Here is an 18,143-nt window from a genome sequence, read left to right on the forward strand (position 1 = left end):
AGGAAAACAATCGATTTTGGAGGTCAATCAATTCGGCTATTTAGTCGGATTCAGTTGGGTGGTAGGAAGAAAAATCAATTTTTACCGTCAATCAATCCGGCTATTTAGTACAATTGGGTAGGGTGGTAGGAAAAAATCGATTTTGGAGGTCAATCAATTCAGCTATTTAGTCGGATTGAGTTGGGTGGTAGGGAAAAAAATCAATTTTTGCAGTCAATCAATCCGGCTATTTAGTACGATTTGGTAGGGTGGTAGAAAAACAATCGATTTTGGTGGTCAATCAATTCAGCTATTTAGTCGGATTGAGTTGGGTGGTGCGATGAAAAATCAATTGGTACAATAATTAATACTGCTATTTAATATGGCTACGTAGGTTTATTTAACTAGATCATGTAACTAATAAACCTATTTAGTCGGGTGGTCAATACTAAATAGCTCGTTTGATACCTCTATTAAATAGCCGAACTTTGAAAATCTCATCAACTTTATCGCCCTACTAATCAGGCGATTAAGTCGGTTCCTACACAATCATGCTACTCATCACCCTATTTGATAGGCCTACGAAATCGGCTTATTAATCGGCTGATGCCCAGCAAAAACTCCCATAAGCGACGTTGCAACAATAGGCCGATTAGTATGATCGAAAATCGGCCGACGCACCCTTCGCGAGCCGACTAAATATGGTGAATAGTAGGGTGTATTTCCTATCGGGATGGGTCGATTCACGATGACGTATTCTCCCTTTTGTGGTGACAGTTCGCACGTCCTGTTTACAAAATTTTACGAACGAGAAATGGGGTGCGGCGAAATTTTTCGTGTAGCTTCACGGTCAAGAAATTTAACTCAAAACTCAGTTTAAGGATAGCAAAAAACCAAGTTCCATTTTTTTTAAAGTTCAGTGAAAAGCTCAAGCATGACGGTAAATGGAAAGCTTTGAGAAAGCTTCAATCAAAGAAGGCGTTGGTGTGAGATTTCCGAAAACAAGTGAATCTTGGAGCGCTTACCGACCGACAGATCAACAACTTTCAACTACAACGTGTATGATACGAAAATGAGCAGCGTAAATCAGGCAGCTAAGTACAATTTTTACTTTACCTAAGCTAAAACATTCTTCAGAAGTTTATTATTGTTGCTCGAATTGTTCGTGAAGATGAGAGCTTTTGAATCAACGCATAGGTGACAGCTTTGAATTGACGAAAAAGAAGAGCTTTTGAAAAACTGGTTGATTTCGATTCTGAAAAACAGATGGTGCTAGCGTATGTGAAACTGGTGAAAGCTCTTAAACGCTATCGTCGAAAAATATCGATAAATTCATCGATATCTTTCCAACACGGGTTTTGATTTTGAAAAGTTGCGCACTAGGAGAGATTGCAGGTTTAGTTCATTTTACTTTCTCGCTCACCATAGTTAATTTTTTTTTCATAAGACTCGACTATGCTTTGACTTGGCTAGGACTTCATAGAAGTAGGTATCAGATTTTGGGCTCGCTCCCGTATTCAGAGGCTTTAAGAATTAGAATTTCATGCAAAATCATCAACAAACCCGTCCAGTGTAATGCTCTGAAATTGCACCGATAAACTTAACATCGATAAAATTGCAATTTAGGGATGCCAAAAAACAGTAAATCTTAGTTAGCTACTAGTATTTCAAACATTCATGCCAAAATGTATTATTTATTTTGTAGATATTTTTTTAAAATTTTAAACTCAAAGTTATGCAAGATAGCATGTGTGTGTGTGTGTGCGTGTGTTTGTGTGTGTGTGTGTGTGTGTGTGTGTGTGTGTGTGTGTGTGTGTGTGTGTGTGTGTGTGTGTGTGTGTGTGTGTGTGTGTGTGTGTGTGTGTGTGTGTGTGTGTGTGTGTGTGCAAAGGGGGGGGGGGGGGTGCAAAGCAGCAAGAGAGTAACAATGGAGATTTCCTCCTCCATTCAGTTGCTTGGGAAAAGGGTACATCAGGCAAGCGTGGCGCGATCGTTCGCGTTTTTTTTTTTTTTTTTTTTTTTTTTTTTTTTTTTGTTTTATCCCCGTTTGCATAATGCGTAAGAACATGTTCGCTCGTTAGGTCGTTCTTGCACTTCTCGTTATAAACGCGTGATAAAACTCAGTTAGTTGCACCGGTGACAAGAGCATTTTACGTGTATGACAATGCCAAGTTAGAACGTTTTGCTTTTCTCGTTATAAGCTCGCGTTTAAATTCGGTGAGTTGCAACCGTGCTAGGTGCATTGTACGTGTAAGACAATGCCACGTTAGGACGTTTTGCTCTTCTCATTTTAAACGCGCGATAAAATTGTGCATTGTACGTGTATGACAATCCCACGTTCAGACGTTTTAGCTCTTCTAGTTTTAAGCGCGCGATAATTTGCGGTGAGTTGCACCAGTACTAAATACGTCATGCGTGTATGACAATGCCACGATAGGACGTTATGCTCTTCTCGTTATAAGCGTGCGGTAAAAATTTGGTGAATTGCACATGTGCCAAGTGCATTATACGTTAGGACGTTAGGACGCTTTGCTCTTCTCGTCTTAAACGCGCGGTAAAATTCGGTAAGTTGCACCGCTGTTAATTACATTGTACGTGTATGACAATGCCACATTAGGACGTATTTGCTCTAAATAAAAACGCGAGGTACTCGATAGTGTGTGACGCGACGATCATTAAATATTTAACTTTGCTTTGATCACATCCCTTCCCAAAGGGAATCCAGATCTTATTTACCTTCCCCACTAACAAACCACCCTTCCTGTGACGACCGTGGAGATTTAGAGGTGTATTCGGTCTCTAGTAGCAACGGAAGTCGAACTAACAATCCTTCTCTTTCCCCGATGAACCGTAAGGACGTGGCCGGCGCCGTTATTGACCATATAAATAAGATAAGGAACCTTCGAAACGTGTACACAGAAAATGGTGAGCTAATCCCAAGCCCCATTTATTTGGATCTATGTACAATTTTGATGGTTCTTGTCAATCACGGAGTAGCAACTACTGAAATGTACGGTTTGTCTAAGCTCAAGCTCAAGCTCAAGCTCTCAAAAAACCAAGTTCCATTTTGTGAATTAAATTTAGCGCATTTTTTGGTTTCTCATGTTTATCTCTTTGGAAATGAACAGAAGTTAAAAATTCGTAAAAACAAATCGAAATGGAGGTTTGTTTATTAAAATGTTTCAACATGTTTTCAAACCCTTCTTCAACAAATTGGTTCTGGGCCAACCCACTTTGAATATTCTGGGAAAGCGCGTTTACTTGAAACAAAAAGTCCCACAAATGTCCAAATGTGGAAACTTCTAAATAATTTAAATAAGCCGAATCGATTGTCCGGATATTTCTTGTGTTATTTTGACCGGAAGCTGTAAAACAAATGCACATACTTATACGACAACACTATTCAGGGACAGAAGAATATAGTATAGGAAAATTCTCCGGAAATACGAAATACAAATAATATTTTTACGATATAATATTTCCGAGGAATAAAAATAACGTCAGTTAAACCACTGATGAAGTTAAACCACTAATCACACGCACTGACATGAGACTTATAGTACAACATTCCTTTCAGTTTTTGGCTAGAAGCCTCCCTCCTATTGTCGACATTGCGCGGCAGCAATTCGAGCATGAAAATATAACTCGACATTTCCGTTAACTTTCGAGCAGCGCCAAAAATCGAAATCGAGTGTCAGTGGTCAGTGTTTTAACTTTTAAGTTTAAGTCCATTTATTCCAGCTGGATTAACAAACAAAATGATTGATTTTTCATTATTTGATACTTAAAACATCTAATTTTTTTTCAATTTTATTTATCCCAAAATTGAGCTAAGAAATTTCGCCAAAAACGTGTGAATGAGAATTAAATGATGACCGATATGTTTGCTTTGCTTCCTCAGCGTGTAGAATTGGAAAATAAGGAATCAAAACAGGAATCGCGAAATGTCAAAAACAGTGAGGCCAGGCAGTGCGTGAATCGTAAACAACAATTTCGTGAAAAATGGCTATCGAGCTGCTTGATGCGGGATTCGTCAAGCCTAAACGGCCAAAAGCAAAGGGATTCAACTGTTTTTTACAACCAGAAGGTAATAACACAGGTAATGATGATGTGTAAAATCATAATTTCATTTTCTTTACCCCCAGGAATGCTCATATTTGGCCAACCAGAAGAACTCACCATTTTCGTCTTTAAAGGTAAAATTATTACAAATATTGGGAACAACAACCATGGTGTTTATCAAGAACCGTTGGAATCTGATGAGTAGGATACTGCTAGCGGAACTCGTCCTAGCTGAAGGTGAATTGGTTGCCTATCCGACGATTTCTTCAACAACACCGAAAAATGCTCTTAGTAGATGCGGCCAAAGCATCTTAACCAGATTGGATGGCTAGGATAGGAGAATTTAAAAAAAATATATGTACCTACATGTTTATAATTGTAAACAATCCTAAACGTAAGTAAAAAATGAAATAAAATTTAATAAAATTATTTATCATGAAATCCGAAATCTCCATAATTTACGCCTGTGTGTGTGCTCCCTTAGCGCACGATTGCCATAACCGTTTGCATAACTGTTGAGTTTTAGACAAATCATGGTAACCTATGAATCCGTTGCCAAGATAAACAAACCCGTATCCATGTAAATGTTTTTCTGTCGGGTATAAAAACGTGCTCGGCAGCTAATAAATCTCACTCTAAGTTTTTACTTCAACCAAACTACACGAGTTTTATTCCACGCCACTTTACAAGTGGTTATGGGCCCAGAATAGTTTGGAAGTGAAGAAGTGAAGAAAAGTTTTCGCAAGATGGTTCTCCCCAGAGATGATGGTCCCCGAAGCAACGAGAATAGCGGCAGAGGCCCAAGCAGCAGCAGAAGCGGTACTGGCGGTGTCCCATCCGGTCAAGGTGACGGCGGAAGGCAACCAGCGGCCGGTGCGCGTTCTCACGGAAGCTCAGTGAGCCTGCCGGCTATCGAAAAGTTGAAAGGACGAATCAACTACTCTTCTTGGTCCTTCTCGATGAAGATGATTCTCATCCGAGAAGGGTCGTGGCGTGCTGTCAAACCGAGAGACGGCGACGATGTGGATCCGGAAATGGACGAGCGAGCGTTAGCTGCCATTTGCCTGAGTATCGAGAAGAGCAACTTTAGTCTGGTGCGAAATGCGGAAACAGCTCAAGAGGCCTGGAACAAGCTGCAGAGGGCATTCCAGGACGATGGGTTGAGCCGACGGTGTGGTTTACTGGACAAGCTGACGTCGGTCAAATTAGAAGACTTCGAGAGCGTGGAGGATTACGTCGATGAGTTGGTTACGACAACCGACAGCCTGCGTGAAATCGATTTCGAGGTTAACGATCAGTGGCTGGCATCTTTGTTGCTGAAGGGTCTTCCGGCTTACTATGCCCCGATGATAATGGGCATCCAAGCGTCGGGAATGGAGCTGACGTCCGATGCCATCAAAACGAAAATTCTGCAAGACGTTAGGTGGCCATTGACGAGCTCTGGTGATGAAGGTGCCCTGTACACGAAGCAAAAGTTTCGGCGTTCGAAGGGTGCTTCTCGGTCTGGTGGTGCTAGAAGAAAGAGCGTTTGTTTCAACTGTAATCAACCTGGCCATTACGCAGCAAACTGTCCCGGTAAACAAGGTTCTTCGAATCCAGACAGAACGAAGAAAGGCAAGGCATTATGCGCGGTGATGACGGCGAGAAGTTCAGACGAGTGGTTTTTTGATTCGGCGGCCAGTTCTCACATGACCAGGTGCGACGATGGTTTCATCAAAGAGGAAAATTTCGTGCATTCCATCAGCACGGCAAACAACGAGACGATGCAATCTGTTGCCAGGGGCAACGTCACCATGGTGCTGGAAGAAGGTCCCATCGAAGTACGCGGTGTGCTTCTAGTTCCCGATCTTGCAACCAATCTGTTATCAATCAGCAAAATCTGCAACAAAGGGTTGCAGGTGGTATTCCAAGCCGGTCGATGCGAGGTCCTGAATGAAGACGGTGACGTGATTGCTTCTGGATCCGAGACGGATGGGTTGTACAGGCTCAATCGAGGAAAGAATGAAAGTTCATTCGTGACGATGGAAATTTGGCACAAGCGCCTAGGTCATCTTAACGAACAGGGAATGCGCAAGTTGGTATCGATGGTTGACGGCGTGAATCTGAACCCACGAGAGAAGCTCGAAGATTGCGTTGCATGCATTCAGGGTAAGCATGCAAAAGATCCGTTTCATTCCAGCACATCCAGAGCAGAAGGTCCCCTTGATTTGGTGCACGCTGATGTTTGTGGTCCGATCGAAGTTCGCTCGATTGGAGGCAATCGATTTTTCGTGATTTTTGTTGATGATGCGACGAAAATGGTGTTCCTGTACTGCCTAAAAACAAAATCTGAGGTCCCTGATGTTTACCAAAGGTTCAAGTCCATGGCAGAACGGCAGACGGGTCGAAGGCTGAAGGTGTTCCGTAGTGACAACGGAACGGAGTTCGTCAATGCCAAGATGAAAGCAAGCATGGAGAAAGACGGAGTCGTACATCAAACATCCTGTCCTTACACCCCCGAGCAGAATGGTACGGCCGAGAGGATGATTCGAACGGTGGTGGAAAAGGCGCGGTCCATGATGAGCGATGCTGGTTTACCAAAAGCGTTTTGGGCGGAGGCCGTGTCGACGGCCGCTTATATCGTCAATCGCAGTCCAACCAGGTCGTTGCAATTCCTGACACCGGAAGAGGCGTGGTCCAAGAAGAAGCCGGTCCTGACAAACTTGAGAGTTTTCGGATGCAAGGCGATGTATCAAACTCCCAAGCAGTTGCGAAAGAAGTTTGATCCGAAATCGGAAGAAGGCATTTTCGTTGGCTATCCGATGAATTCTAAAGGATATCGGATCTACAACCCAATTACCAAGCAGATCGTCATCAGCAGACAAGTAATTTTCGTCAACGAAGGGAAACCGGCTAAATCGATTCCAGAGGAATCATCGGTAGAACTAACGGAATTGTTCTACAATATGACTCCAAGGCAGCCGGAAGAGGTCAATCCAGGAGCAGATAGTCGAAGCGTTGTTCTGCAGAACGAACAACATGTTGAAGTCCGACCGGAAGCTGAATCGATTGTGGTGGAGCCCGATGTGGTGGAGCCTGACGTGGTGGAGCCTGACGAGGCGCTCCCGCCGCAACTAAAAACAAGACCAGCTGATAAGCAGCAAGGGTCGAGGCACAGCGGTAGGGAGCGCGTTTTTCCAGGCAAGTATAATGACTTCATCTGTTTTAGTCCTGTTACTGGTCCTGGTTCCTTACAGTTTGGTGACGAGGCCGATCCAACGAGCTACACTGACGCTATGGGGAGCTCGAATCACGATTGCTGGAAGATGGCCATGCAGGAAGAGATGAACGCGCTTGCCGAAAACGAAACCTGGGAGCTCACGGATCTTCCACCCGGTAGGACGGCGATCCGAAATAAGTGGGTTTTCAAGATCAAGCGAGAATCCGATGGTCGACCGGGGCGATTCAAAGCGAGGCTGGTGGTAAAAGGTTGCTCCCAGCGTCCCGGGATTGACTACAGCGAGGTATACGCGCCGGTGGTCCGGTATTGCACAATCCGTTACTTGATGGCCCTTGCAGTACAACACGATTTGGAAATCGAGCAGATGGACGCAGTAACAGCTTTCTTACAAGGAAAGCTTTCGGAGGAAATCTACATGGAACAACCGGAAGGGTTCAACGATGGTTCTTCGAAGGTGTGCCGACTGAAGCGTGCGTTATATGGCCTGAAACAATCCAGCAGGGTGTGGAACAGCCAGCTGGACGAAGCGTTGCGGAGCTTTGGACTTATCCGTTCGAAGCTGGATCCTTGTATGTACTACATTATCCGTGAGGCGAAGATGACGTATATGACAATTTACGTCGACGACTTCTTGATATTTAGCAACGATCAAGAATTGAAGAAGAGGCTGAAGTCATTTTTGAACAACCGGTTCAAAATGAAGGACCTAGGAGTTGCGCAACTTTGCTTGGGACTGCGTATCACACGGGATCGTCAGGGTGGCAAGCTGTACCTCGATCAGCAGCAGTACATCGAAGGCGTACTGAAACGGTTCGACATGCACGAGTCCAAAGCAGTGTCCACTCCATACGATGGAAGCATGAAGCTCGACAAGTCTATGTGTCCAAGCAGCAACGAAGAAAAGGAGACGATAAGAACCATTCCTTATCAAGAAGCGGTTGGTTCTCTTCTCTACGCAGCTCAAGCGACGAGACCGGATATTGCGTTTGCGGTCAATTTTGTTAGTCAGTTCAACCAAAATCCCGGGAAACAGCACTGGACAGCAGTCAAGCGCATAATGAGGTATCTCCGCGGGACCAAAGAAGCTCGACTGGTTTACTCACAAAACGCAGATCCACAACTCTCGGGATATGCGGATGCCGATTGGGGAGGAGATCCAGATACTCGGAAATCCACTACCGGGTACATCTTCAAGAAGATGGGAGGAGCGATATCCTGGAAGGTCACGCGTCAACCGAGCGTGGCATTGTCATCCTGCGAAGCTGAGTTTATGGCCCTTTCCCAAGCGACCCAGGAGGGAATCTGGTGGCAGCAGCTTTTGGAGGAAACCGAAGGGAAGAAGGTGGTTACATTGTGGTGTGACAATCAATCTGCAATCTGCACCGCAAAGAACGAAGGCTTCAACCCACGGTCCAAACACATTTCCATCCGTTATCATTTCGTTAAGGACGTCGTTGAAAAAGGAGACATCAAGATCAACTACATCCCCACGAGCCATCAACCAGCAGATGGATTAACAAAACCCTTGGCTCGGATAAAGCATCAAGATTTCAAAAAGTTAATTGGAATCATAGGTTAAGGAGGAGTGTTGAGTTTTAGACAAATCATGGTAACCTATGAATCCGTTGCCAAGATAAACAAACCCGTATCCATGTAAATGTTTTTCTGTCGGGTATAAAAACGTGCTCGGCAGCTAATAAATCTCACTCTAAGTTTTTACTTCAACCAAACTACACGAGTTTTATTCCACGCCACTTTACAAGTATAACGTTGGAGGAACATCATATCAAATCGTTTCACGACTAATAGTTATATTGCTATAAATGTTTGGTTACAAGAAAACCTTTTAAAAAACTGTAATAGAAACAATTTGGCAACCCAAGTACGCTAACCATAGGTCGATTCAAGGTTCTTAGATACACTAGGTTCTCCGACTTTCATAGTTAGTAGGCGAGGAGTGAGTGGGGCTCTCAATGAGTTTGTTTATTTTTTGCTCAGCTTTTCTGGGGTTTGTTGGTAAACAAACTTCATGAGTTCCGTATAGTTGCATAGCCTACATAGCCAAAATGGCTGATTCGGGAATTCGTTATTCGGGAACACCTCCTGAATATATACCCACCTTGGGTCGATTCACGCACTGCCTGGCCTCACTGTTTTTGACACTTCGCGATTCCTGTTTTGATTCCTTATTTTCCAATTCTACACACAAAATTTTCGAGGCCGGATTTTAGCAAAATTTTGCTCAAATTTGACCAGCTAAGTACTTAGCAATCAATTTAGCAATTTTTTATTACTCAAATTTTAGCAAAATAGAAAAAAGTGTCCGAACTAAATTTTTACCAATTTTTCAGTAAATAGAAACATTGTTTGCTAAAATTTTAGTATTTTTGTTTTTCTTCAAGATAGCTGGAATTTGAGTAAAATTAAAGATTTCATTATTTTAAATATGGATTCTCTTTTTCTAATAAAAAGTAATTGAGAATTTGTTCCTGTTTGTTTAGATTTTCTTTTTTATTTTCGAACGTGTAGAGATGACTTTTTTCTTCGGGGGGTTCCTTGCTACCAACCATTACATTAAATTGCCGAGATGGATCGATTTATTCCTGCAAAAATAATAAGAAGTTTTTAGTTTCCTGTTTCCCCTTCCAAACTAAGAAGGCAAACCTCAATAAATACACCTGTCTTTCGCCCCACGATAGGACAGCCTTTTTGTGCTTGACGCCGATGCTACTGATTCCACTTAACTTAGTACTCGAGGGTAGGTTTGGGTGTCAACTGAAAGAGGTGTCAACTTTGTTCAGGAACCATGCCTCAGAAATCACGCAAATTTCCGAACGTCTGTTTGTATGGTGCAACTCCACAATGTTAGCTACTTGTTTTCCGTATGTCCATGGATTTGGGGATGATTATTTTTCGAGCCATCTGGCTGAAAAATAAGTTTTGTTTCAAATTTCAGTTATTATTTTCCGTAAAATGTGTGGTAAAAACTTACCGATCAAAATCTGAAGAATATTTTTCACCCCGGTCGAACAAAACAATTGAATTCTTGGCGCTGATTCAGTTGCTTCAACTGTATCGATCTTCCGGATGAAGGACGTTGTTGAAAGCAACATGAATACGTCCTAGAACTTCCATGTCCTGGAATCGCCATCCGATGTCTGAATGTGATAGCTGAGATCCAACCAGTACTTTTGTTGTTCAATGTTCAACGAGATTAGCAGGCAGAGGGTCACACTCGAATCTATACATCCGGAATATAGTACATATTTTAAGTAATCAGATGTTTCGAGAAGAAGCCGTGGCAGTTGATTGCATCAGGAGAATTTTTTTGAGGTCGGTTACAGCAAAGGGCAATCAAACTTGGTTTCATCCGGACTATCTTCCGTGTGGTAGTGGCTGAGATATACATCATCGAATCAGATAGACGTTTTATGTTGTCGTAGCAACCTTATGATGGGATAGTTCAGATTCCGCATAGAACTGGAGTAGCTTTTCGGTAGTTATGTCTTTCCATGTTACTACCAGTCGAAAGAACTTACTGTGCATGATATCTAAAATATGAGAGAAAGTAAAAGTTAAATAATATTGCTAGTTTCGGAAGAACATATGAAACTGATACATACCACCAGGAGCTTTATCCTTTTGGTAAGTCTTCCTGCTGCTTGGATTACCTGCTGGCTGAAGAATCCAACTCGGTTGTCCCCTATTGCCCTTGGCAATGGACATTTGCGTCGATATTGTGGCATTTTACGCAACGCTATTTTATGGTTTCTGAACGGGGAAGATTCCGGCCCGGCCGACAGCTTTTTTGAACGAACTGCCGTTAAATGCTGTTGAGGGTACACAAAGTTAATTAACCGTTATACTTTCTTCATTCTTTTTAAGCACTTACCAAATAAATTCCAAATTGTTTTAAATCAAAACAAAATTTTCTACTCGCATCGCAAACAAATAAAAATTTGATGACAAGTTCATGCACGCCTGTGTCGCAGAACTCAAATTCTAGTTTTTTTTTGCTAAAATTGAGAAAATCCCAGACTCTGCCATAAACTGTAGAACGAATTATTCACAGCGTAGCAACTGTCCAATTGAGGTATAATTGGATGAGCGTGAAAAATTTTTTGGCGCCAAATCATCGTGTCCCACATATTAGCATAAATTTGGTAGTTCATGCTTGTATTATACAAAACAAGATGAATCGCCCCAATGTACAACACTGGTGTTCATCTTGTTCATTGCGAAAACATGGCTGACTTCCCAAGCAACATTTTAAACTCTGAATGGTTTTATAAAAAAAATAGTTGTTGTATAAGGGATTTATAAAGTATTGTATGCTTTGTAACGTAATTTATAAGGAACTCTATATGATTGCCCTTTAAGATAGCTTAAAAACCACTATAGAATCTTTTCATAAAACTTCTGTCAAAATTTGTGTTGGTTTTATAACCATTAATTTTTTTGGTTTAGAAGAGCGCTAAAAAGCAATTATTAAACCTCTCTAGAAAACCAATCTTGAAGAAAACAACAACAAAGATTGTTTTATAACCTTTAATTTTTTTGGTTTTCTAGAGCACTACAAAGCAATTATTAAACCTCTCTAGAAAACCAACAAAGAATGACAGTTCAAATCCGATCGAAATGTCAAAATGTGTATGTGTGGTATCGTCTCAAATGTTTACCACCAAATGGAGTATTTCACTAATTATTTTCCCCCGATGAAGGAAGAAACTTTGTGTTTACATTCGAAGTGAATCTTTCGGTTTATTCATTAGAAGTTTCGAGTCAATAATTTCCTCCGCTTCACCGTATAACTTGCGGCCAATACCGGACCTAGACACCATTGACACCAGACATTTTTTACCAAGCTAGTAGATACGAATTTTGGTTAAAAATCCTCATCAGAAAGTCGACAAAATATCTATTTTCATTTCACTATTTCAATAATCTCAAGTTTCGTTGAATGTTGCAATTGAATATGCAACAGCAGAAGAAATAATAAACGCACAGGTTTAATAATTCATTTTATTTTTAATTTCTTATTAATAACAAACATCCCAAGCAACCAAAAGTCGCGTTTTTACTTAACTCCGAACTCCGAAGTTCACATTTGGCTGAAAAAATGTATTACGGGAACCTCAGGTGACTCTTGTCGCGTAAAAGTTACTCAGGAATTTCCATCGCCCTTTGAAAGGTTAAACTATCGATAACGGAACTTCTAAGCGCTTTTAATGGAACTTCTTTCAAGAAGGTCGATAAAGTTCGCGTAACATTCCAAAACGCACCATTAAGATACTTGAAGGTGTTTTAAAGAACTTATATGGGAAATCTAAGCGACATGTCAAAAATGTTTTTTAAGAAGGTCGATAACGCTCGCGTAACATTCTAAAGCGCACCATTAAGATACTTGAAGGTGTTTTAAAGAACCTATGTGGGAATTCTAAGCGACATGTCAAAAATGTCTGTCAATTTCTCGTCATGGTATTTATTTTGTTTAGGGCATCCGCAGCAATCGCGAGCAAAGTGAAAATGCTCACGAGTTTGATCACTTCCATACCGCACCGGGGGTTAGTATGAAGGTGAGCAAAATAGGGCCGTTGCCGTCGGGACCTACAAAATCACCAAATTTGCTCACTAGAAAGGGGCGAGATCAAACATGCACTGAAAAAATTCAACCGTTTTAAGCAGAATTAAACAAACGAACGGAAAGCGGAAACTTTTTTTATTGCGCAAAAACTAATTCCATGAAATATTTCCGAAAAGCCCTTCAAGTCCGACGATTGCTTTCTGAAAATTTTGATTGTGCATTCCGTGTAGTAAACATTTTACTGGCTCCCACAACCTTGAGTGAAGCTTCAAGGATTTTTTTCGGAGTAATAATAATCGAGACCAGTGCGCTGTGCAGGATTTTTGTATCCAACCGTAAGGGTGGTATTCCATTACTGTCCCTACCATTCGGCTTTCGAAACGAGGTCTCTCAATAAGTTTGCAACTAATGGGACCCAGTTTTTCGGAGCAGCAACTATTTCAGTCAGCACGTTGGACAAAAAAGAAGTTGAAGATTTAAGCAGAATTAAACAAACGACGTCGCAGCGTGTGGATGTTTGTTGATATTCATTTTAAGAAAAAATGTGTATGAGATTAAAATTGTGGATGGATTTTTTTTTTAGTTAACAGTTGAATTCGCAATTTCGTTACATTTTTTCGGATTTATCCAGGAATTGAACGAGAAAGTGCAATTGCTGGTTCTGATGGTGAGTTATTTATTTTGTATTTTATTAATCGCAGCGCACTAAATTGGACTGCACACTCATGACTGCGACATTTGTGCGAACTCGCACATTCGTGCGACCTGTCAAATCAGTGTAAAATCTGTCGGAGTTCTACACGCTAACCTGTTTTCAGTCAACCTTTGTACGGATTACTGCGACTGCAAAACATTGAACAAAATCCAATTTTCAATGAAAGAGATAATATATTGTTTAGGACTTTTTTCTACCTATGAATTTTGATAAAAAATTTTCCTTTCTTACTCAATTTCAGATAAACAAACTCGAAGCATCGTATTTTATGACCAAAAATGATCATGTAACTAAGAAGAGCCGTTTGGTGGACGACTCCGAAAATTTACTCGGTCCGTATTAATTTAAGAATAAGATTTTCTTCAAAAGTTTTCTCAGTGCAATGCTAAATTTAAAAATAATTATGCTACCGCCCGGTGCGCGAAAGAGTGTGTATCCCAAAACCGGTCCGCTGAAATGAGCAAAACCGGGCCGCGTATACTCACTTATTGGTGCGTTTGCTCTTATATCTGTACTGATATTTACAAATGGAACTCAAGATTTTTTCGAGTTTTTCTTATAAATGTTAAATAAGATATTCGAATAAATTTTTGATGATGCGAATTTTTGTTATGATTCATATTGTGTACTGAAAGTCTTTTGAACGAAATAAGGTACTTTCTATTGACCAACCCACTCAATCATCTCAAATGACATTAAGTTTAAATACTAGTCATTACAGTGGCAATTAGCTATTGCTGGATTGGTCGAGAGGCTGGTGAGTTTCATTGCAACCTAGAGAGCAGCGGTTCAATTCTCTAGGCGTGTAAGCAGCTTTTGTAATCAAAACAATATAATTAAAATCAATGAGATAGACCATGATAGACCGGCAACCTAGCAATCTGACATGTGGTTGTCAGAGCAATCTGTCAATTGGATTTTTTTTTCGGCGCGTAGAAGTTTCTTGACATTCTCTTAGAAGCTGAATAGCGTTCTCTACAGCCCCCTAAACGAACTTGAAAGTAGCTTTAAGAACTTAAATTTTGGGCTGATTAGCATTCTCTTCAGACACAAACGAGAGCTGATTAAGCTTCTATGGAACCTTTTTAAGGGAATTCGGGTTGCTTGGGATATTTCACCAAAAAAACACCACTGCCTATTATTTTTTCACCAAAACTCGCTGCTTCCAGATTCGGAGAATGTAAAAATTTGTTTACTTCGTCTCATGCGACAAAAATTCGTTCGTGCTGTTTTTTCCAGGCCCGTTTCAGTTTTTTTTAGATTATTCACGGTCAAACCGTTCCGAACGATTCCCTGAGGTTGTTTGACGGATTCCGGCAATCCTCCCTGGGCTGTATCCTGGGTACAATGTTGCAGGCGAACCACTGAAGAGTAAAAAAAAACATGTTCCTGAGGTTGAATATGCATTTTGAAAGTGCATTTACCTGGAGCTTCAAAAGCGATGAGATCCATTCCTGCAAATTCTGTACACTTCCTAGAAAGGCAAACCAGCGAATCGGTTCAGCGGTGGAAGACAGAATATTGAACTTCTTGTCCTAGTTGTTCTTGGGGAAGGATCTTTCCAGCCTCAGAGCGAAATATATTTTGTTTTTTCTCGGGACGCAAGTCTTCTTGTATTCTTTTTCTTCTTGAATTTTTGTTTATTTTCTGTTGTGTCAAATTTTAACTGCACTGAAATAAGACCACTAATAAAGATCCGGGTGAAGATCGTTTGGTTTTATAAGGAGCAAATCTGATGTTCTGAAGAAACGTTGCTCCTATAATTGCATTTTCCCAGAGTATTTGAATTTATAATTGGTTTCTTCAAGCCAAAAAAGTTTTTCATTGAATCGCCATTTTTATATGAAATAATGAAAATTCAAGAGAATATTTCATTGAATATTATATTGAAAATAAGCAATATTTATCATAATTGCAACAAGTAAGGCTATTTTTTTATAAATAAAACATCGAAAACTGGCATAAAAAAACTTTATTTAAAATGTTGAAAAAAATTGATGTATTTTTTATTTGAAAAATGTTTGTAAAAACATTCTTTTTCGAAAAATATCGGAGGCGCACGGTTTATATTCGACTTTTTCGAAAAATTAATCGATAAAATAAAAAGCGCAACAACTTTATCCCTAAAGAAGCCGAAATAATCGAATAAGATGTTTGAAGTATTTAATAATAGAAGGACATTTTTGAGACTTGGTCGAAAAAAATGTTCATTTCCATAAATGCAATTTCAAAACCCTTTAAAAAAAAATCCCGAAATTTTTGTTTTTTTTGCCAAAAGAAATAATTATCTGGAAAAAGCCTTCGGCAAAGCCCTTTTAGAACCATATGGTTGTGTAAGGTACTTTAAAAGTTCACTTCAGAACCTCCTGTAGGTGGGCCTTTTTACTCTTATAGATGTTTTTTAGATGTTTTAATGGGGTTTATATAACTAAAGGCTGTTTTATAGCCAAGTCGTGCAGCGCTCTTCCAGTTTTTTATAAAACTTTAATTGTTACTTGGGTTCGGCCATATTGCCAGATTCAGAAAAATCATGGCTGCTCGATGCAGTGATTCCAGTAGCATTTTTTAAACGAATTATAGCTAATTTGAAAGTTGTATCAAATTTTATATTGGCTCGGTTTGAATAATTTTTTTTTTATTTTTGAATGTTTCATACATTGATTTTATATTGCCTCGTCAAAAACTTTTGAATTCAATTTTCATTAATTGGAAAAAGTTTGAATCTAAGCAATCGAAAGATTCCTTTTAATTCAACCACGGTAAATGAAAAGTTCATATACCAGTATTTCGATAGCAACTTACTACCTTCTTCAGTGAACGTTTTCGATTGAAGGTAGTAAGTTGCTATCGAAATACTGGTATATGAACTTTTCATTTACCGTGGTTGAATTAAAAGGAATCTTTCGATTGCTTAGATTCAGTTGAATCATTCAACCAAGTAGGCTCATACCACAACAGAGTGGAAAAAGTTTAATAAAAGTAAATTGAAAAATAAAACTATTCAACACAAAGTTGGATTTTGCTACAAATACACATATAATATGGTAAAGATAGTCTCAGAAAATTACATTTATTCTTGAGCCTTGAATTTAAAAAATATTCACCGTACTATACCTGTTTATTATTATGATATTTATTCTTTCTTTCTGTAAGTTATTCAATCATGCATTTGCAATAAGCGAACATTATTGTTAATTATTATGATTAAATTGACTCAGAGGCAAAGGCAATCCATTTTTAATATAATCTTAAATATTTAAAAATATTTAATGTTCATATGTTCATGTTTAAAAACAACATGTTCATGTTTAAAAACAACAATCATTATTTAGAACTATATTACTTAAAGGGCATTTAAAAAACAAAAATTAACTTTCTGATAATTAAAAACTTTTGACAATTTTTTTTTTAAATCATCACTCTCGGCAACACTGAACTCCAAGCAAAAAACATTCTACATGTCGACTGTGAACGGGTTTGCGTGGATATGAAACTTGATTGTTTCATATCATTACAGGTAATCTAATGCCATATTCGTTTTCATCTGGTGGAAAGATGGTTGTGCACCAACTGCTGTCAACTTCATATAAAAAAAACGCTTTGACAGCACTTGGTGCACTACCGGTGCACCACCAGGATGAAAACGAATATGGCATAAGTCAATTTAATTGTTTATTGTCCCGTAACTAAATTGAAGTTTTAATTGCAGTTCATGTGGGGCGAATTTTGCAGTGAAAACTACAACTTGGACCCAGCAGTAAACAAGGCGCGCGTTGGTTCGTCAGGCAAAAGAACAAAATGGTAGTGAAACATCGAAATATTTTCACTATTTCTCTTGAAAATGTCTTGTTTCTTGTCTACAGGTCGTGCTACAGGTAATTGTCGACAAATCCGGCGAGCAGAGGATCGAATTAGTGATGGCGGTGGAGAAATTTCCCCTTGTGCATCCATCAGGTTGTGGTAAGGAGAAAAGTTACCACACAGGTGTCGGACGCAAACGATTTGCTGAGCTCCGAAGAGCGGGAAATTGGCCACGGCTAATATCTGACCAAATGCGACTCGTATCAATCCCACGGTTATGAACCTGCATGAAGAGGGTCCACAATGGTTCCAGCTCAGATGCATGCTGTTCTACATCGGTTATGGTTCGCTGCAGGATCCTTCAAATTGTCCAAAAATTGTAACGAAAATGTTTTGTTTTGAACAAAAATTGGACCTAATAAGAAATGTATTATTCATAGCTTTTAAGAAAGCGTTCAATAAAGTTTTATAAAATATTTGTGAAAATTAATTTTGAGATTTTTTTTTAATTTTTATGCATTGTTTGTACTTTTTCGAAATGACACGCATACATACATAAACGCACGCATACATGTATAAGCATGTACCAATCACACCAATACAATCCGACCATGCTAGACGTCAACGAGATGACAGCTCTGAAACGGGAAAATTCATTTCTACTGTATCGGTTGGGCCATTTTCCACTAGAAAACAATGGGATGGCTAGTAGGCGGCAAGTAGAATTCCTACTAATCTTTCTAGTGGTCCTACTACTCTTTTCATTAACCGGGATTATACGT

The 18,143-nt window shown here is 39.7% G+C and overlaps 2 long non-coding RNA genes across 2 annotated transcripts; one reads left to right on the plus strand and one right to left on the minus strand.

Moving 5' to 3' along the window:
- Positions 1 to 9,486: 9,486 nt before the first annotated feature.
- Positions 9,487 to 11,393, minus strand: LOC129754817 (uncharacterized). Its single transcript, XR_008739100.1, has 5 exons — positions 11,154 to 11,393; positions 10,885 to 11,091; positions 10,254 to 10,812; positions 9,926 to 10,187; positions 9,487 to 9,864 (listed from the first exon to the last, which is right to left on the minus strand). It is a non-coding gene; the product is annotated as an uncharacterized LOC129754817 (long non-coding RNA).
- A 5,586-nt stretch (positions 11,394 to 16,979) lies between these two features.
- Positions 16,980 to 17,845, plus strand: LOC129754818 (uncharacterized). Its single transcript, XR_008739101.1, has 3 exons — positions 16,980 to 17,077; positions 17,270 to 17,361; positions 17,424 to 17,845. It is a non-coding gene; the product is annotated as an uncharacterized LOC129754818 (long non-coding RNA).
- Positions 17,846 to 18,143: the final 298 nt, after the last annotated feature.

Source organism: Uranotaenia lowii, chromosome 3 (genome assembly GCF_029784155.1).
Source record: "Uranotaenia lowii strain MFRU-FL chromosome 3, ASM2978415v1, whole genome shotgun sequence".
Lineage (NCBI taxonomy): Eukaryota > Metazoa > Arthropoda > Insecta > Diptera > Culicidae > Uranotaenia > Uranotaenia lowii.